This window comes from Alligator mississippiensis, chromosome 2, assembly GCF_030867095.1.
Source record: "Alligator mississippiensis isolate rAllMis1 chromosome 2, rAllMis1, whole genome shotgun sequence".
Lineage (NCBI taxonomy): Eukaryota > Metazoa > Chordata > Crocodylia > Alligatoridae > Alligator > Alligator mississippiensis.
In genome coordinates this window covers 73,450,469-73,471,845 of record NC_081825.1, presented here as the reverse complement: position 1 = coordinate 73,471,845, position 21,377 = coordinate 73,450,469, and the positions used below count along the sequence as shown (strand labels likewise).

Genomic DNA, 21,377 nt, shown 5'->3' with positions numbered 1-21,377 from the left:
CAATACTGTTCTGTTCAATTTGCTATATCTTTTGAGGCACAATTGGGTTTGAGAAGCACTTAGTTCATTTATTATTGGAAAAGACCTTGGTAGCTTAGTCAAGCAGGAAAATTACCGCAAAAGCCTGCAAGATTTATAATGCTTAGAAAACAAAACAAAAAGAAAAAGAAAAACAACCAAAAAAGGCAATTCAAAACCTAATGAGACATTTTAGGCCTCATTTCCATCTCTAACCTGACCCATTTCTGCAAAACGTTTTTCTTAGTAATTTGCATACTAAAAGCTTATTCTTCCCTAACCAAAAAGATGATGAGATTACTAATACTACACTAAAGTTAGCATTACCTTAAAAGCTATGTATAATTTTTGGAAGATCACTCCTTATCATTTGTTAACACCTCTATTAAAACTTGATGATGCAACCAAACACCTTTTTTATTGAAATGTAGAGCCTGCAACATTTAAATTTCACAGATAATTTTTTTTAATAGTGCCAGTTTGTCTGTGCTCACCATAAGAAAGAAGTATCCATTCCAGGAATTACCCAACAGGCTAAGTAGCCAAGAGTAAAGGGCAACATACATACACTTTCAGGTTACATTGAACATGTATTTCAAAATGGCAGTGCAGGTGCACGCATTAATACCTTGGATGCATCTACACATGCTATTAGGATGTTTGAATAAACTCCGGAACTTATTAACCCAGAGTTTATTGCTCTTGGGCTGTATGTCTGCATGTGCGCCTGGAAGCGCAGCACTTTGAGCTGGGTTGGAGCAGACCTAGCTGGCAGGAGACCTGGTGGGGTCAGCCTACCAGCCCAGGGCTGCTCCCGCAGCTCAACGTGCTGTGGAGGGACTGGTTGAGGCATGAGGGTGCTTCAGTGTGGGGCTAGCTAGCGAGCAGCCCCTGCACCGAAGCACCCAGTGTGGGGCTAGCCAGCCAGGGCAGTGCTTACACATGCGCTGCTGTAGAGTTTTTTAGGTGTGCCAGGGTTTAATTAATCTGCTCTGGCCTAATAGGGGTGCATGTGTAGACATGCAATGTTTACTGCACAGCTAATTAGTCAACTGTGCAGTAAACTCATGTAGATGCGCCCTTTGGGCATTACATTACTGCTTGAAAACAAAGGATTTAGTGATAATTCATAAGAATTATGAAATTTTTTCACCAGTAAACAGGATTTTGCTGTAAAATATATAGAAAAGACCCCCTAGCACTGGGATATCAAACTCAGCTGGCCCTATAGGCTGGATGAGGGGCATGGGCTGATTCATGGACTGGATAGTCCCACACATTGCTTGCATGTACCATATATGCATCATGTGCTCTGGACTGGCCCTGCATGCTCGGTGTGCTGCGCGCATCTAGCCCCACACACCTCATGCAGTACATGCCGGTCCCAGTCCCACATACAGAAGGCAGTGCACAGGACTGTGGTCAATGCATGCTGCTTGCAGTGCAGGGGACCAGTCCAAGACCCACTGGCAGCATCACAGGCAAGATAATAGGGCTCCATGGGCTGGATTTGAGGCTCAAGCCATGTATTTAACACCTCTTCTCTAGCACAGGTGATAACAGGAAAAATTACTACAGTCTGATGTGGTAATTTTTCAGTAGATCATATCCCTTTCAGTAGATCATATCTCAAGATGTTTGAGAGCCAGGAGGTCTGGTGAGGAGTTTCAAGTATTACAACTTCATGATGCCCTGTCTTTTTTTCCAACTTCCTGTATGGCAGAGTTTGAGAAAAATCATTGCAAGGAATTCCTCACCAACATCAAAATAAAAAGCTCCTTGCCATGGACTTTCGCACGCCTTTAAGCATGAGAAGAAGAAAACTAAAACCTATCAGGAAATAAAGGCTAAAGCTGTTCTAGCAGTCATCATTTGAACCTGCAGCTGCATCTATATCTATAGAAATAGAGGGTTTTAAAAACTAGCATGCAATTATATTGCAGTAAATTGATATCTGTGTTTTCCTGATAAAGGGAGCTATTCTATTAGAAATTCTAATTTCTATGATTCTGCTTGTTGAAGTCAGAAATATGTAGTAAGAGTTTTCTTTTCCTGAGAAATATTTAAAAACACTGTACTCTCAAGTCTTTTTTCTGTCTTAAATGTGCTGTTCCTGCGTAACACAGAGAATCTAATAACTGTGTCACTCTTGTTTGTGTTTTCTTGGTTGATAAAATATACATCTGCAAGAAAACATATCTGAAGAAGTATAACATTTGTGGTGAATACTTCACGTATCTCCCATGGGGGAGATTGTGGAATTGGGGGGGGTGCTAGATGGGGTCCACAGGAGGGATTGAAGAAAAGAGGGTGTCCATGGGAGGATTGGGGAAGTGGGGGGTGGGGGGAAGCAGAGTCCACAGGAGGGCTTGGGGAGATCAGGAAGGTAGGCAGGGTGTGGTGGGGGATAGGAGGATCAGGGAGGCAGGCAGGTTCCACAGAGGGGTTGCTGGGCTCTGGGATGGTTTGGCAGGATGGGGGTGGTGGTTTGCACGATCCACAGAGGGGCTTGGGGAAATGGGGGAGATCTTTCCTGCACCTCCAGGACCAGAGGCTATTTTTAGCCCCTGACCTCCCCCATCCCCAGATAAACAACTGCCTCCTCTGTGAAGCTACTCCCATCTCTCTCCCCACTTCCCCACATTGGGACTTATTCCTGCAGCTCCTGACATTGGCAGACACTGATAAAACTAGCAGTGGGACCAACTTGCAGGATGCAGGGTTTCATGGACTGGGGCAGGGGGCTGACTGGTCCTTGTGTGGCGGGGGAGGGTAGGGGAGGTTGTCCATCTGAAGTTGGGACAAGGGGCCAGAGGCCTAAACATAGCCCAGAGCAAGGGGAGCAGGTAAGAAGAGAGCAGCCCCAGGGCTGGAGCCAACAGCTGTGCCTTTCTTGCCCTGGGGCTGTGTTGGAAACTGTACAGAAGCTTGGGACAGTTAGATTGGCCTAAAAACAGCCAACCCACTCTGTCAGACTACCTCAGAGGTACTGTAACTTAGATTGGTCTAAAAATGGCCTACCCAATCTAACCTTCATGGAACTTCTTTACAGTTCACACTTAGATCTACCTAACTAAGGATCTAAGTGTAAGGTTCGCACCTAGGTGAACTCAGATTGGGTGGCCATTTTTAATATGGTCTAACCTCCCTGAACATATATATGCATCCTAGTTAAAGGTATTTTAAAAGCAGTCTAGAACACCTAGAATCACAACTTCTATCCAACCTAAATTGTGAAGACAGTTTTGAAAATCTTGGAAAAACTTAACCATATACAGAAGATCATCTATTAAATGGATGTATAAAATATTTCATAGTAATAATGCATAGGAAAGGGAAATAATGTATAATCCTTCAGTGGATTGAGTTACCTGGCCTGCTGGCTGGATGTCACTTACCTCATGTGCTTAAAGTTAGATTTAGGTTCATGTTTAAGTACCTTGTTGAATCAGAGCTTTAATTACCATTGCTCTGATCCTGAAATCCAGTCCATAAGGTTAAATGCTTGAGCCTATGTGGGGCCAGCAAGGTTCTGTACTAGCAACCTCCATATATCCACCTCCACATATCTGGTTTCCAAAGCTCTGGAAACACTGCACAGGCGTACCATATCCAGTTTCTATCTAGAGCTACATCAAAGTGAATGGAACATACTGAAAGACTAGGTATCTGCTCACTTTATGAGTACTTACATATATTTATTTAGATACTCAGTGCTGAACATGAATTTTGTAGTCACAAATTGAGATGGCAAAGACTACTGTTCTGCAGAATTACTACCACTGTACCTCTTCAGAGCTTAAATCAACAGATCTATAAATTAATGTGACAATAATAGTAAAGAATATATATATCCTTAATGTGTGAAAAAGTAATATGATTTCTGGAGTGAAAAATGAAAGTATTTCAATGGTATAAAATAACTCTCATCATAATACAGAACACAATTAATCCTTTTTTGATAACCAAAGCATATCTCCTAAATGACAGAAAAAAATCAGATCTTTATATCTATAAACTGAATATTACAGAAGCAATATTTTAACAACCTGTATTAGGAAAAGTTGATGTTTTCGAGTTTAGATGCAACTAAAGATGATGAAATGTTATAATAAAAAATGTAATTCAGGACCTAAAATTAGAAAAGGATATTTACTGCTCAGTCATAACCTTTCCAAAGAAAAGTGCTTTTTAGGATAGATGTTTACCTAAGAAATGTTCAATTTTTCATGCACAGCCCTGGAGCGAGAAATCTGCCACTTGAAATTATCTTATGCCTTGTGTGTTTCCACACTTTTGTTAGCAGTGAACTGTTAATTGATATGCATGGGAGACAGTGGATAAGGTGAGATTCTGGACACCATGCTACCAAACTGTGGTTTGAAACCCCTAAAGGCTTTATCCATAAATGAAAATATGTATTCATTTCCTAAGCAACTGAGATGCTCCCGCACTGGCATTTTTAGAGGTGTCTGGGTAGCATCTGACAATAACAGAACTTGGGTCAAACTCTGCCTCCATATTTTTCTCACACAGCTTTAAATGAAGTGCCAGAGAGGTGAATAGGTGTATCCGAGGATAAAATTTAGGCTCCACATAGATATAATTGTAGTTCATCTTAACTATATGAGGTGAAGCTATTCTAGTTGTCTCTATAAACGAAGCAAGCAACTAGTCTCTACAAAAATATCATCAGAAGCACATTTCTTGCCCCAAATCAGCTTAGTATAAGAGCCAAATCCAAAAAAGGACTTGGGTACCTGAAATTGGTCTCATGCAAAATGTAGGCCCTAAAATCTAAAATTACTTAGCTTGGAGGCAACTTCATCAGATTTTATCTTAAATCCCCTGGGCACCTAAAGCTCTGTTCTTGATTGCCAAAAAGTGCTTCAGTCTGAGCAGCTTGGTGACTAGCACATGCCTACATTTGATAGGGATCTAGAAATGAGATATTTCCTTTGTGTAACTGATTTGAAGCATTCCCAGAGTGCACCCAACCCACAGGGAAAGGATCAGGTTCCTCTGAAATGGAGAGGCAGTTGCAGCTGTCTAACAAAACCAAGCTTGAGGAGAAGCCACCCTGTTTTTATAGAAAGGAGTACTTATACTTGCTTAAGCTTGAAGAGGCCTAGTTTCAATTCCTTTCATACCGGAGGGGATTCAGACCAACATCTCTTATCTTCCTTAGAGCATGCCTTGTCTACTAGGCTAGCTGACAGATGGAGAATGGGGATAGGGGTTTGCCATACCTCCTTTTAAACTATGCCACTGTGTAGACCAAGATTAATTGGGCCAGCAAGAGAGAGAAAAGCAGAAATCTCTAGTTTTATGCCTAAGGGCATATATACACATTCTCTGGCAGTGATGGGGTGGGGGAGGAATTGCTTTAATTAAAGCACCTGGAGTGTCTCATGGATCAGTGTCCCGTGCTGAAAAAGGGTGGTGGGGACACTTTAACTAAAGCTCATTCAACAAGCTTTGAAGTGGCCCCACTGCCATTTTTCAATGCATGGACACTGATACACAAGACTCTTGAGTCTGCTAGAGCGCAATAATTATCACACTCCAGCAGAAATACAACACATTGGAGCAGCCTCAATAGGATAGGGTCCTAAATCATTCCCTGGTATTTTGGCTTTTAGTTTCAGTTTTATCATTTTTGAGAAAATTCACAACATTATAGTGGCTTAGCTAGATTTTAGTCTGTGACACTTTATAGGCAGGGTTGTTTTTTTTAATTACTTAAGTGAATTGCTCTCAAGAAAGGTTAAGAGGTTAATATGTGGTTGCTATTTCTGCTGTCTTCCAAATAAAAACATGATAAAGAGAATATATCAGATTTAAGTACTCATAAAATATAGAGATTCAGTTGTGGTTTTGTCTGTTTCTGGTTGGTTGTTTTCTTTTGTTTTTCCATTCCTAATCCTAAAGAATTACTTTGTAATAATAATGAGGTTGGAGTATTGTTTTAGCTGTTCCAGGAAATATACAAGAGGAAAAGATTTTTTTGTTGGTATCTTTTAATGCACCATTGAGTAAACCTGAGGAAGGATACTTTGTGCCTGAAAGCTTGTCTGACATCTCTCCTAACTATGCAGTTGGTTAAATAAAAGATATCACCAAATCAATCTTTGCCTTTTGCAATTTGTAACACTTTATGCAAATAAAAAATTTAGTTGCTTAAAATTGTATAATGCTAACTATTCTTCAATAGCATAAACACTATTACAAGTGACAAAGTAATTTACTAATGGTCCAGGAAATATCTGGGAGGCAAGAATTTTTGTAGGTGATATCTTTTATTAGACAAGCTACATGGTGGGAATAGATTTAGACAAGCTTTCAGGTATCACAGTATCCTTCCTTTGATCTGCAGTTGGACCAACCATACAGTGAGTCCAATAAAAGATATCCTCCCCAGAATGTTTTCCTCTCACAAAGTAATTTCCCCTACATACCTACACATGTAAAATTCTAAACTGCTTTTCATTTTTTTCTGTGTGTGTGTATGTGTATATATGCATTAAATATATATATCCTATTTACCCAAATCCAAAACAATTTTGAAGACGGCCCCTAGACTAGGGAAAGAAGTTACACATAAACCAGTTTAAGTGATCATAAACTGGTTTAAACCTGTAACAGAACAGAAACTCAGTGCACATAAACCAGTTTCAAAATGGCTTAAAGACATTTAAGGTAAACCTGGTTGAATGTAGTATTAGACTTAACTGATTTGGGTCAAACTGGTTTATGTAACTTCTGTTCCAGACCCCTTCCTGGTTCAAGTTAAATCACAGTCCCCCAGCATCCCAGCATGCTTTCCAGCCCTGGGCTGGACTGGGCTGTGCTGTCTGCTCTGGAGAACAGGGCTGGCCGTGCTCCTCTACTCCCTAGCTGGAGCAGAGAGGGCTGGCTGACAAGGTTGGTGGGGGAGGGGGCAAGCCCAGCTGGGGATGCAGCCCAATCTACAGGGCGAGTGGGGGGGAGGGTGTACTGCACCCCCACAATCAAACCCCATTTGGAGTCTGGGGCCAGGAAGGGGGGCTAAACACCCCTTCCCCCTCTCAAACATACTGCTGGCTGCAACTGTGGGCTACAAATCCCAAAGTCACCAGGAAGAGGAAGTGATGAGCAACCATGAAGAGTCCTGCTGCTGTAATTCTGGACTGCATATTCCAGAGACCTTGGGGGCAGCAGGAAGAGGAAGTGAACACACAGCCAGAGAGCTGTGCTCTAGTGCCCCTGGCTTCTGGCCTGAGCCACTGCAGGCATGTGACTGCATTCCCTGAATCAAAGGTAAATGTCTGTTCACTTCTGTTTCAATTTAATCTGTGCATTTTAGACTAACCTGTAAAGACTGAATCGATTCAGCCTCCGGCTTTTTGACTGTCTGTACTTAGCCCTAGTAATTAGATTGTATGCATAGAAAAATTATGAATTTGTTATAATTTTCCATGTATAGAATCTATCTACTGGGGGGTCATCTTAAGTGTGTGTGTCTGTGTGTGTGTGTCCCACTGCTACAGTAGGGAAAGCACAGGAGCAGGTGGCAGGAGGGCAAGTGTCCTTACCCCCAGCCTCCTGCCCGAAGCTGCCATTTGTTCTGCCTGTGGTTTGCTCCATGCCTATGTGCCCCAGTGCCTTTATCCCCTTCCACCTGCTTCAACCTGTGCCTCCCAGCTTCTGCCTCACCCTTTGTCTGCCCCCACTACCTCTGCCCTCTGTGCTGCCTACCCCCTTCCCTGCTTGTCCCATCACTTATGCCCTCTGTCTGCCCACCACAGCCTCTTTCTGCTGCTACTTACCATCAATTAATGCTCTGCCCACATGCTGGCCTGCAGTATAGAGCCCATGGTAGCTCTGTCTTTAGCCAAGCCATGCAGCAGCAGTAGCAGCAGCTCTGGCTTGGGCCATTGTTGTCACTGCTGTGTTGCCACAAGGGACCAGAGCTACCTTGTACTCCATGCTGGAATTGGGGCCAAAGCAGTGACTGATGGTAAACTGGGCGGTGGAGGTGGGAGCAGAGGCTTCAGGAGACAGGTGGAGGGGGGAAAGAGCTGGAAGGGGGCAGGAGCAGGGAAAAGATGAGGGGGTGCAGAAGTACCTGAGCCCAGGTTGGGGCTGGAGTCGGAGTCTTAGCAGACGCTTCCCTTCTTCTACTCAAATCTCAAAATAAGGAGCTTTTCCCCTTTTTTGAATGGGGGAAAAACTTTGTCTTGGATTTGAGTAAATAAAGTGTGTAGGTGCATGGTTGTGTGTACGTGTGTGTACGTGTGTGTGTGTGTGTGTGTGTGTGTATAATATCTATATAGGTTTTACTACCCTCAGTATAGTAAGAGATCTTCCAGATCAGGGCAGGCATTTTCTATTTAATCAGTTGCAGGCTACAGCCCTAAAGCCAGAGTACCTGGCCCAAAAAATGGTTACTTCAACATAAGAGGATCATTTGGCTCCATAGAATCACTGCTGCAAATCCTAAAAGAGATCTTTCCTTGCTGCTGGCTTAATCAATATGGTGAGGGTTAAAAGGGAGACTCCTTATGATCAGGGATCCTGGTTTTCCCTGATAAAAAAAAAAATCATTCTCTCATCAAAACTCTAAATTCCATTATTAAAATTAAAGGCCCCCCACAGTCCCCCTGGTGCCCCTCATTCTCCCCCAACCCCATCCCACCAGCCCTGCTTGTGCCCCTCACTCCCAACACAACAGCCCCCCAGCCCTACTGGTGCCCCTCACACTCCCACCACAGCCCCCCTGCCCTGCTCGTGCCCCTTGCCCCCCACCCACAGCCCCTGCCCCTCATCCGTGCTGTAAGGCCCTCTCCCCCCGCTGCCAGGGCTATGGGACCAGGGACCCAGGTCTAAAGCTCCCTGCCTCCAACTGAAGGCAGCGGCTGCTGTAGCAGAAGAAGTACGAGCCAGCTCCCCCCTGCTGCCTGCCTGCTGCAGGCTTGGGCAGAAGTGGGTCCACCTGCCAGTGCCCCCCCAGCCATGACCCAGAATCCCCCAGCCCTGCCAGAGGGGACCCCCACTTACCTCACAGGCTCCAGGAAAAACAGTGAGCCTGAGCAAAGCCTTAGGTACCCTTCCCACTCTCCCCCCACTCCTCCTGTCCCACTCCAGGCAGGGTTGGGGGTTTCCTGCCCTTTTTGCAATCAGCTCTTACAGGCTGGATGTCTGCCAGCCTGTAGAACTCTTTGCAAAAGTGGGAAATCCACGGGTATCTCTGCTAAAATGGAAAATCCATTTTTATCTTGGATAAAATCGGGAAATCCGTGGTTTTCTCTGTTTTCCCATGGGAAACGGAAAACCCAAATCCCTGCTTATGACTTGGTCATCTCCAGGTGCTATATTGGTCCTTTAGATCTGTTAGCAGTCAGCATAAATTTAGTAATCTTCAGGCACCTGTAGATTACATGATGGGGCCAATGGCAGACTCAGCACAGGGAAAATACAGAGGTCACTTTTACATGTATAGTCTCCTTATCCCTTTTCAGCCATCACTGAGGGTTTTGATCATATTCTCTCTGTTCCTTTGTATTAAACCCTGTGACTAACAGTGCAATATATTGGGGAAAACCTCCAAACACTAAGTTTGTATGTCTAACAAAACAACAAGAAGTGGCTTTTATTAAAATAAAACTATTGAAAAAAATGAATAATCATTTTAAATTATTGTAAATAGGTGGGCCTTGTCGGTACTCTTTCCCTGAATCCTAGTCTGGGGGGCAGGGGGGTTGTGTTTATTATCATTTAAATTAACCTAACTTTTTAAAATGCTGACATATTGATTGACTGTTTAAGACAAAGCTAGCCAAATTCTCAGCAGCCTGAAGCTATGCTCTGCACAAGCCACAGTAGTATGAGATGAGCGCTGCATGTGGGCAGCACCCCACAATGCTGCATCCATGCATGGGCAGTCCTTCCCCACCACACCACTGGGCATATGGGCAAGTTTGTACCCACCTCCTCCCACTGTGTGTGTGCACAGCTACTCCAATGCACACATGCAGAGGCAGGCATTACCATCCCACAGCTCACCAGCTACCAGCTCCTACAGACCACTGTCCCCTGGGGCAGAGACAGGAAGCAGAAGCCAGAAGGGAAACCAGGAGTGTGTGGCTCCTACTGCAGCCAGAATCAGGGGAGTGGTGGCTAGGTGGGAATCCTGGGAATTGCAGATGAACCACTTTTGGGCTGCTAGTTAGACAGCCCTGATTTAAGGGTTGCCTGTTAAGGTTTTCTTTGCCACAGGACTATAAGTTTGCTATGGTAATTGTGGCATGTGTTACATGGAAGAATAATTATTATTGTAAAATTCTGCAAACTCAATTGGTAGGATAGAAAGAACTCTCTTGAAAGAAGAAACAGTCATAAGGCTGTGTGTCCTGAACTAAAACCTATTAGTAAATACATGAACTTTGAAAAGGACCAGTTCAGACAAACCTGGGCTCATATGTGAAACCATTTAACAGGGCCCCTTGTGACCAATGCCCCAGATTCAGTATATAAACTTTTCCCTCATAGGTTTGCTTTATTGTCTGGAGGGTAGTGCAAAAAGGCTTTTTCCCAAAGGAACCAAAATGCATGAAATGTGCATACTTTTCATTACAGTTATCTTCACAGAGTCCTGCCTGTGTGCAGCAACTTGTGCTTCATAACAGATGGCACTGGAGCACAAATAGTAAACGGTCTGCTTTCATTTCCACCTGTGTAAGCTGGACTGGGACTCCAGTGTCCTTTCCCACACCCCTAGCCACATGTTTTGCTATATTTGGTTCTACCTGCCCTGGTCTTGAACATAAGTGTGCAACACATGATACATTTCCTTTTCTGGTACTATAAAATAAAAAGTTTTATGGGCAGTTACAGACTGTATTTTTTCAAAGGAAAATTTGTTCCAGATGAATTTGCACAGTCTGTTTGCTTTTTCTTCCACATCAATATGTAGCCACCAAATTTTACATTTTGAGTAACATTCCTTTTAGTTCCATTTTTGTCTTAGCTCACAGAATCCCAAAATGTTAAATCTGAGTGGTTATAAAACCTTTATCCTGAATTCCAAGCTAGGTTTAATTTTTATTATTACATTTGTGTTGATTTATTAAAACAATGTTGTATTTCAGGTATCTTTATATTTTCATTTTTTTTTACACTTACGGTGGTAAAAATGCATTTTCTTGGCACACAATAGAAAATGTATCCCTGTTTCTGCTTTCTAGCCCTCCTGACCCAACTCCCTCTCTACTGCTTGTAAGTTGAGACCAGCCTAAAGGAGAGAGAAGATCCAAAGACAGATTTCTAGAAGTTCTCTGCAAGAGAATCTGGGATACATCTCAGTGTTGTGCTCAAGAAACACACTATAGATAACTTTCGTGTAGACCAAAAGGCATGGCATAGATCGCAAAGAGCTTCTCATGTGGCTTAAGGGGTTGGCAGGGTCAGAGTTTTAGAAATGAAAGGCTTTATTTTCCATGGCCAAGTCGCAAGACAAATGATTGCCCTAGCAACCACAATGCTGTCTAGTACAGTGTTTGTCAACCCATAGGTCATGACCCAAATGTGGGTCACAAAAATATTGAAAGGGTCACAAGCAAGTCCCAGAAAAATGTGGGAAAGCATGGGATTCCTCTTGCAGGCTGGCAGTATTCAGCCTGCAAGGAGCTACTTGGGGCAATTGGAGACAGCGGGTGTACATGTGGCTAGCATGCAGCCAGGCAGGGGCATGGGAGCAGCCCCAGCAGCAGGATGCAGATAAGTGTCTGGGGAGTGGGGGTTGGAGGTCCAGGGCTTGGTGACTGTCCAGGTGTGTGTGCACGTATGTGGAGGGGATAGGTGTGTGAGGGGGGTTCAGGTGCCTGCCAGTACTGGGGGAAGGTGGCCAAGTGCTGAGGCTGCATTAGAGCAGAGGGGAAGGCACCTGCACTTCCAGTAGGGCGGGTTGCATGGCTTGGCCGGTGGCACCAGGGCCGGTGCTTGTACTCTCAGGGGCAGGGCAGCATGGAGACACTGCTGGGGGGGGGCAGGAAGGGGGGCATGACCACGCTGCCTGGTGTGGCACAGGAGCTCCAACCCAAGGCAGGGGGGGAGCCATAGGCCTTCCCTCTTCCTCCCTCCTTCCTCCCTCCAACCCATGCCAGGGCCAGACTCACTCAGCTGCCGCCTGCGTGAGCCAGAGCTGCCTGCAGCCACCATGCTGCAGCTCAACTGAGATGGGGGCAGCTTAGAGCCTCCTCCAGCAGGGCTGCACAGGCAGGGGTCTGTGACTTGGGAGTGAGGGGCACTGGCAGGGCCAGGGAGCTGGATCAGGACTAGCCATCGATGTTTACAAATGGTTTCTGGTACAAAAAAGGTTGAAAACCACTGGTCTAGTAGAATTGTTTTATGGTGGGCAGAATATCATGGAACTTAATGGAATTGTTGTTATAAAGAAATAGTATCCCACAGTGTGATTTGCATCACGCTGTGTGAGCCGCCTACACTTTTCAGCAGTTGGTTCTGCGTCTGTAATTTATTGCTCTAGAAACCATTATAATAATACAAGAAATGCCTCAGCAAGTGTGGAGGGAAGAGCACATCACAGTCAGACTGTAATGACTATTTAGACTATTTAAACTCACTCAGCTTGTTTTACATTAGAAAAAACAAGCCCTATTCAATTACGTATTTTATGCATTTTATTTGGCTTTCTGGTTTCATTGTGGTTGAGATTAAACACATTATTACACCTTTTAAGATGGGAGGTTATGAAAATAATTGCACAAAAATACAATGCTAAGTCTAAATATAGAATGGGAGGAACAAGATTTCTACCTTTTAAGAAAGCTGTTGAACAGTTTTGCTAGTTGCCATGTAAGAAAATGTCTAACCCATTTCTATCTTACCACAGTGCAACATACAAGAAAAGGAGGCTGGAATCCATCTCCTCCAATCATCAGCTATGCAATCTAGAGTAGTGGTGTGTTGGTTTTTTTTTTAAAGCAGTATTAATTTATATGTTGGCTTTCTGAGGCCCATTTATAAAGGTAAGGAGAGTACATGGCCAGAAACCATTTTGCATGGCCATGTCCAGATGAGGATGGATGTTTGGTTCCCCAGAGACAAGAAGCGGTGGTACATGTTGTGCCACTGCTACTTGTCCCCGGGAAACTCCTGTGCCACGTGACTACTGGTATATGACAGGTTACCCCGAATGAAGTAGCGGAGGCTGGGGCCAGCAAGTATGCTGGCCCCAGCAGTCTTATCTGGGGTCCTAGGGGCCAAGGAAGCTGCAGTCATTGATCTTCTGTAGCTTGGAACCTGGCCAGCAGCTGAAGCATGGCTCTGGTGAGCCAGGCTCCAGTTTTGAGTGGTGCATGCTACAGTCATGTGCACTGCCCTGCTTTTTTTCCACCAGGGTTTTTTTGACCCCAGGATTTCCCGGGATCAAAAAAAACTCCCCGTGCTACAAGGTAGCAGCATGGGAAATGCCTGAATGTGCAGTGTGTGGCACTGCAGATGGGTGTGTGGCACCACATACCGCACAGCCACACTCATCTGGATGTGGCCATAGTCACTTCAGGGACCATTAGTGCAAGTATAATTTAGAACAGCCACTAGGGACCAAAATGACACTCAGGTGGTCCTGGAATGAGGAAGCAAAGAAGTGGCATAAAACCACCTTTGGTGGTCCAATAAAAAGATATCACAAGCCCACACCCAAACCTCCCCCCCAAAAAACAACAAACCCCTCCCTCCCCCGCCTTGCCTTTCAGCACACAGTTAGATTACATTTGGCTAAGTAGTAAGGATCCATCAGAAATGTACATTATTCACAAAATATTCCAGTTCCAGCCCCTCTCATCAGGGTGTAACTTATCATTGAAATGTCATGCTAATTTCTGCCTATGGCTCTACTTCACCTGCTGCACTATTGAGATTGCTGGTGCAATGTTACACAAAATGAGTGAAGAGATCTATTTTAATTCAGCTTCAATAGGCATTTTCATCAGTCCTCTTTCCTTATCCACCTTTGCATGTTTTGGTCCTGTTCCATCATTTCCCCTTATTACTCTAGTAACTTTTATAGCTGCTTGAAAGAATTTGTAGCCAACTCCCAGACACTATCTATATCGGCCTTTGTAAGTGAGCCGTTACTTGTTGCATTCTCCTGTCAATATTATTTCAATATGAGGTTTTCTTCTCTTAAAACCAAAATGACATTTCCTTTCTCTTCTAGGCTCTTGTTCTTCAGTTTTATTCTGTCTAACAGAATGCATACCAATTGTCATCAATGTTGTTGTCTTTCCATAGATACCTTGTATGTACTAAAACTGACAGCTTGTAATTGTGTACTGCTTTCTTAGTTCTCCAGGCTCTCTTTCTATAATAGTGAAGTCCTTCAAGAGTAAACATTTTGTGTAATACTGGGAAGTTGCTCCTCTTTTTATTTGTTTTCTTTCTTTCTATTTCTTCTGACTCTGTCAGCTTTTTCCTTCATTTTTTGTCTATATTCTTGATCCTATGCAAGTCCCAGTCTGAACAGCACTGACACAAATCTTTCTCTTCTAGAATTCTTCAAACCATTGCTGTCGTACATCATGCTATTCCTCCTTCCAAACTTTTCTTTTCTGTCCTTGTCACTCACTGGTTCCAATCCAATGAACTTTCCTCTTCTTTTTCAGTGAAGCTCATTTACAATCCTAAATGTTCCTTGCTGTCAGCTTACCTATTTGTCTCTTCTACTTCTGTTGCTCTTCATTCCCAGAACTCTTTTCTGTCACATCTTTTCTTGCTTCTAGCTTGTTACCACCTTTCCCTAAGCTGCCTCTGCATTTCATTTATATTTAATATTATCCACACTTTCTAACACAAGTGTACTCACTTCCTTAACCTCCCAGCATAAGTAATGTCTTCTGCTTGAAACACTTCTCCTTTTCAGACCATAGATAGTTGTGCTACTGGCGAGGTACAGAAATTATACTTTTACCGGTATAAATGATTGGAAACCAGTCTATTCCCATAACAGAACAAAACTTCAACACACATAGACTGGTTTAAAAATGGCAGAACCCAATCTAAGATTTGCAACCAAAGATCATATGTATGATCTATTTGCCACTGATCTAAACTACACCACTTACAGAAAACTTCATACTTAGACTGATTCTGCTTCAGGCTTTTTGAAGGTTTGTACCCAACCACTATGCTATAGTTTTCTCATAGATGTGCGTGAGCCACTATATATAGGGACCTACCAAAATCACAACTGTGCTATTTTCATGGAAACCACGATTTCAGGGAGGCTCCATGAAAAAGCACTAGCTCTTTGCTTTTGGTGGACTTACTGCAAAAAATAAACAAACTTACCAGGAAGGACAAAAGTGCACAGGAGGCCCTGCAATCTTAAAGTATGGGAGGGAAGGCAGAGGGGGGAGAGCAGAAGGGGAGAGGGGACAGGAATGGGGGGGGTGGAGTTATCTCTATGGGGGTGTGGTTATGCAAATAATGGAATGAGGCCAGAGGGAGGCAGAGTGATTCCCAAAGAGAGAAGAAGAGGGGATGGAACATGGGTGGGGTTGTACAAATAATCGAATGAGAGGTGGGGAAAGCAATGGGAGGGTGGGATTGGAGGTGGGGTTATGCAAATGAAGGATCGGGGCTATGGAAGGGAGCAGGGTTATGCAAAGAGGCAGGGAATGGAATGGAGGTACAGGGGGACACCCTCCATCTTCCCCCCATCCCTGCTCCAAGATTGTAGGGCTTCCTGCATGCTTTCTCTTTGTCAGTAAGTTTGTTTGTTTGTTTGTTTGTTTGTTTGTTGTGAGCCCACCAAAAGTGGCCCAAAGCTGCAGCTTGGGAACAGCCCAAAACTGCATCTTAATTACACTGATTAAGCCCAGGGAAGCCATTAATCCATGTATGGAATTAATAACACATGGATTAATGGCTTCCCCTGGCTTAATCAGGGTAATTAAACTGTGGTTTCAGAGCATGTGGCAATCTGTAGGGAGAGATGAGACTGTCAGGGCATGGAGGGCCCTGCTACACTTGGCCCATGAACAATGCCGTAGCAAAGGGCGGAGGCAAATGAGGTGACTGCTCTAGGAGCCAAAGTGAAGGGGTGCCAACAGGTGCTGCCCAGCTGAAGCAAGGTGTGGGATGGAGCCATGAGTGGCTTGTTTGGGGGAGTGCAGGGAAGGGGGAAGGGTGTCTTCTGTCTCATAGATTTCATAGACATTAGGGCTGGAAGGGACCTCGGAAGATCATCGAGCCCAGCCCCACCCCCGAAGGCAGTAAGTCAGCTGGGGTCATAAGATCCCAGCAAGATAAGCATCCAATTTTCTCTTGAAGGTGTTCAATGTAGGTGTTTGAATCACCTCCGATGGCAGGCTATTCCAGACCTTGGGGGCTCGGACAGTAAAGAAATTCTTCCTTATGTCCAGCCTGAAATGGTCTTGCAATAGTTTATAACCGTTCGACCTCGTCATCCCTTGGGGCGCTCTGGTGAACAAATGTTCCCCCAGATACTGGTGGTCACCCCTGATAAACTTATAGGTGGCCATCGGATCACCCCTGAGCCTGCGCTTTTCCAGGCTAAAGAGCCCCAAAGCTCTCAGCCTGTTGTTGTAAGGTCTGTTTTCCTGACCTCTGATCCTGTGTGTGGCTCCTCTCTGGACTCTCTCAAGCTTCTCCACATCCTTTTTGAATTGTGGGGCCCAAAACTGGATGCAGTACTCCAGCTATGGCCTCACCGAGCATGAGTACAAGTGGAGAATGACATCCCAGGATTTGCTTGAGAAGCATCTATGGATGCAAGCCAGTGTTTTGCTCGCTTTACTAGCTGCAGCATCGCATTGAAGACTCATGTTCATCTTGTGGCCAATGATGACCCCCAAGTTTCTTTCTTCCATAGTGCTAACCAGCGTAGCACTGCTGAGCCTATAAGGATGCTGCAGGTGTTTCCTCCCAAGGTGGAGAACCTGGCATTTTTCAGTGTTAAACACCATCAGGTTCTCCTCTGCCCAATTTGCTGAGCCTGTCCAGGTGAGCCTGGATCACCCTCCTGTCTTCAGGTGTGAATGCTTTGTCCCAAAGTTTGGTGTCATCGGCTAACTTGGCCAATCCGCTTCTGACTCCAATGTCCACATCATTAATGAAGATGTTGAACAGTATGGGTCCAAGGACAGAACCTTGGGGGGACCACACTGGTCACAGGGCACCATGACAATTGACTTCCATCAATTACCACCCTCTGGGTTCAACCACGGAGCCAATTCCCCAGCCAGCGGATCATGGTGAACCCAAGGCCACAATTGGCCAGTTTCACCAAGAGGTGACCATGGGATACCAGTTTGAAGGCTTTTTTGAAGTCAAGTTATATGACATCAATCTCTTCTCCCTTGTCCAGGTGATAGGTCACCTGGTCATAGAAGGAAATGAGATTGGTCAAGCAAGACCTATCCACAACAAACCCGTGCTGGCTATCCCTCAGGATGTTGGCATTGGCCAGTCCATTAAGGATAGCCTCTTTAATAAACTTTTCTAAGACCTTCCCCGGGATAGAGGTCAGGCTGATGGGCCTATAGTTTGCCAGATCCACTTTCCTCCCTTTCTTGAAGATGGGCACCACATTGGCCTTCTTCCAGTCTTTGGGCACTGCACCAGAGTGCCAGGAGTTCTCAAAGATCTGTGCCAGGGGCTGGGCTATGATGCTCGCCAGCTCCTTGCGTACCCTGGGGTGTAGATTGTCAGGGCCAGCTGACTTGAAGGTAACCAGCCTCTCAAGGTGTTCCTTCATGAGGTCAGCATTCATGGAGGGCAGGAGCTCTCCCTCACCTGGACCTCCCTGTCCTGTAGTGGGCATGGGCATTCCATGGGACTGATAAAAGACTGACACAAGGTACCCATTTAATAGGTTGTCTTTTTCCTGGGCGTCAGTTGTCAGTTGCCCCATCTGGTTTAGCAGTGGTCCAATGTTGCCCTTGCTTTTCTTCCAGCTCCCCACATATCTGAAAAAGGACTTTTTATTGTCCTTGATGCTCAAAGCTAGTTGGAGTTCAGTTGCAGCCTTGGCTTTCCTTGTTTGCTCCCTGCAGGACCAAACCAGTACAGAATATTCCTCCTTGAAGGTGAATCCTATCCTCCATCCTTTGTAGGCCTTTCTTTTTAGCCTTAGGAGGTCTGCTAGATCCCTGGAGAGCCAGGGGGGCTGCTGTGCCCTCTTGCTACCTTTCCTCCGAGATGGAATAGAAATAGCTTGTACATTGAGGATTGCTCCCTTGAGGAGCAATCATTCTTCCTGAACTCCCCTCCCCCTAGGGTCATGGTCCCTTAGGTCCTTACTGACAAGCCTCCTGAGCTTGTCAAAGTTGGCTTTCCTGAAGTCAAGGACTTCAGTGTTGCTGACTGACTTACCAGCTTTACGGTGGATGGTGAAGGTGATCAGCTCATGGTCGCTGTCACCCAGCTTCCCATCAATCACTAGGTCGCTGATTAGGTCATCCCCAGTTGCCAGTACCAGGTTGAGCAGCGCTTTACCTCTTGTTGGCCTGTAGAATTCTCGAGTCAGGTAGAGGTCATCCACACATGATAGGAAGCTTTGCAACTGCTTGGATTTTGCTGAGTGATCTTCCCACGAGATGTGTGGGTAGTTGAAGTCACCCATGACAACCATGGTCCTGGAGCATGTGGCCTCAGCTATTTCCTGGGCAAACTCCTGGTCAAGCTCTTCACTTTGGGTGGGAGGTCTATAGTAGACTCCCACCGTTGTGTCCCCTGTGCCATGTTCACCATGGATTTTAACCCAGAGGGTCTCCAGTCCACCCTGGTCACCAATATCAGCTTGCAGGGACGTGTAGTTTTCCTTAACGTAGAGAGCTACACCCCCGCTCCTTTTATCTACTCGATCTCTCCTGTACAAGATATAGCCGTCTATGCCCATGATCCAGTCATGGGTGGATTCCCACCAGATCTCTGTTATCCCTATGATGTCATAATTATTTGTGTTAAGCAGGAGGACGAGTTCCTCCTGGTTATTCCCCAAGATCCTGGCAGTCTCTGTGCACTCCCAGGCAAGCATGGAGGGGTGTGCGCCCCCTGGATCTATGCGCAGGGTGAGGGCAAGCTACCACTTTGGGCTTTGCCCCAAGCACCAAACTTCATTGCTATCTCACTGCCCGCGAATATGGTGACCAGCCCCAGTATGTGCCCACAAAATCAGCTGGCCACCTCCTCAAGTTCAGGAGACTCCTAACTATATATGTCCTTCCTTATCTCTGACCTATCAAGTAAATATGTATAAATTATCATATGTTTATATAACATCTAGTACAAAACGCTATAAACTTATCACAGCCTACCTTAAACTAGCATGGCTACAAAACTCTAATAAGGAAGATAATTGCATGCTTTCCAAGGCCATGTTTTCAATATTATTCCTCTACTATATTTTATGCAACAGTCATCAGTAAGATGGGAGATGGGGAAAAGTACTTCCTAATACTGCCCCTAATTTAATTATTACTGATATAACTCAAAGAGAGGAAGGGAAATGCCAAAGTCAAGGCATTTTCACCAACTATTTATACATTTGCTTAGAAGAATTGGAAAAGACATCTGGAGATTGAGCATGGGGAAGTCAGAAATTAAAAAAAAAAATGCATTCTCATGTGTTTGCTTGTTTGCTTCTGTGAGAGTTGTTTCTCCTTTCTTATGGAAAATATTGTAATATTGTAGTAAGTCCAGGAAGTTCACATATTGAGTTTCAAAATAAGAATGATCATGTAAGTAATATAAATATTAAAATATAAGGAAGATGCAGAACAATTGATAGATTTTGGTCAGATTACCCACAGAGAGTGTGGGGAATACTTATTTAAATTATGAGAGGGGTCAATGAGGTAGAAGGTTACTTGTAAATATTTTAATGCCATCACTGTTTCTTAACACACGCACTGACTTTATATGGAATTGCTTTCTCCAGAACCTGGCAGCAAAAAGCAATAGCTTGATCAGGCTTTCCAAAACTGATAAAAAAAGGCCAAAAAGTGATAGGCTATAAGAAAAAGTGACAGACTTGGCAGATCTGTTTTCAGATCAACAAGTTACTCAAGATGTCAACCAGCCTCTTTCTCCTAATTCTACTGGGTTTGTTTCACCTCAGTATTTACTTTATTTAAATATTTGCTTACAACATTATAGTGTTCAGATAGTATTTTAGATTTTCTATTTAGTATTCACCATTCAAAATGTCAGTATGTACTTGTGGATATAATAGAGGTACAGTTGTTATTGTCCTTTATTATTTCCCTTACTTCTGTAGATAAATGTTAGGTAGGGGCTTCCTGTTTTTCCTTTGCAAACAGATCTAGTATGAACTATCTTCTCCTTCCCTCTCACATTAATTAAGATGGGGCTACATGAAAGAGGTGCTCTAGAAAAATCTTTTTATTTCTCAAAATGATTAATTAATCAAATATCTGCTTTCAGTAGAGCTGCGTATGTTGTGTTTTCACGTTTTAAAGTTAATCATTCAGGTATAACGTTTTGAAATAAAAAAGCAAATTTTGTGTCAGTAAGAAGCTGGATTAGGATCACTCTTTGTTCTTCTGAAAAATGTTTTTTACGTCTGTCAAAAAAAGTATGTGCAAGATACTAGATATTTCAAGATTCAGAATTAGCAAAAAGATCGCATTTCTTAGGGCTGCTTTGAGTGTAAAATGCTTGCGCAGATCCAGCCTTCAGTACTCATTTTGTTAAGTAGTTCTGAGTCAATCCATGAACTTTTCTCATACATCAAAGCTTATTTCCAACTGGGCTTTAAAATCAACTTAAGCCATAGCAGATCATGCTTGATGTGGGCACCATCTGCACCACTTCTAGCACCCTATTAAACTTCTTTTCGGGTTTTTTTATCTGCCACTTATGAATAAGGACATGTAATATGAAACTTAAGTGCTGGAATTTTTTTTTTTTTACTTTTACAGTCCTCTCATCTACAGACAGGCAAATTGTGACTTTATATAACCATCTAATTCTCTATTACTGCCAAAGCTGTCATGACTGTCATGAGGCTTGTTCTCTTTTATTGTTATCATTTAGACCTTATTTCTTTAAAAATCTTTTTAGCATTTTTTCTTGCCTTTGAATATGGCATCCTTCTATTAACTCTGCTAATAAATTGACAGTTCTGCCATGACTCTAATCCCTTCCTACTTTACTACCTACTTTGTTTCCTTTAAATTCAATTATTATCCACTCTGCATTTATTTTTCGCTTGTAGTCAAAATATCTGTACCTAAATCTTCAGCCTTTTCTATAGGGATCTCAAAATCTTTAATCCAGTTGCTCAGTCCTTTTTGATTGACTTAATTTAT

General features: G+C 43.8%; 1 long non-coding RNA gene across 1 annotated transcript in view; it reads left to right on the top strand.

Moving 5' to 3' along the window:
- Positions 1-21,377, top strand: part of LOC109280802 (uncharacterized) — a 618,149-nt gene that overhangs the window by 122,580 nt on the left and 474,192 nt on the right. The window lies entirely within an intron of this gene.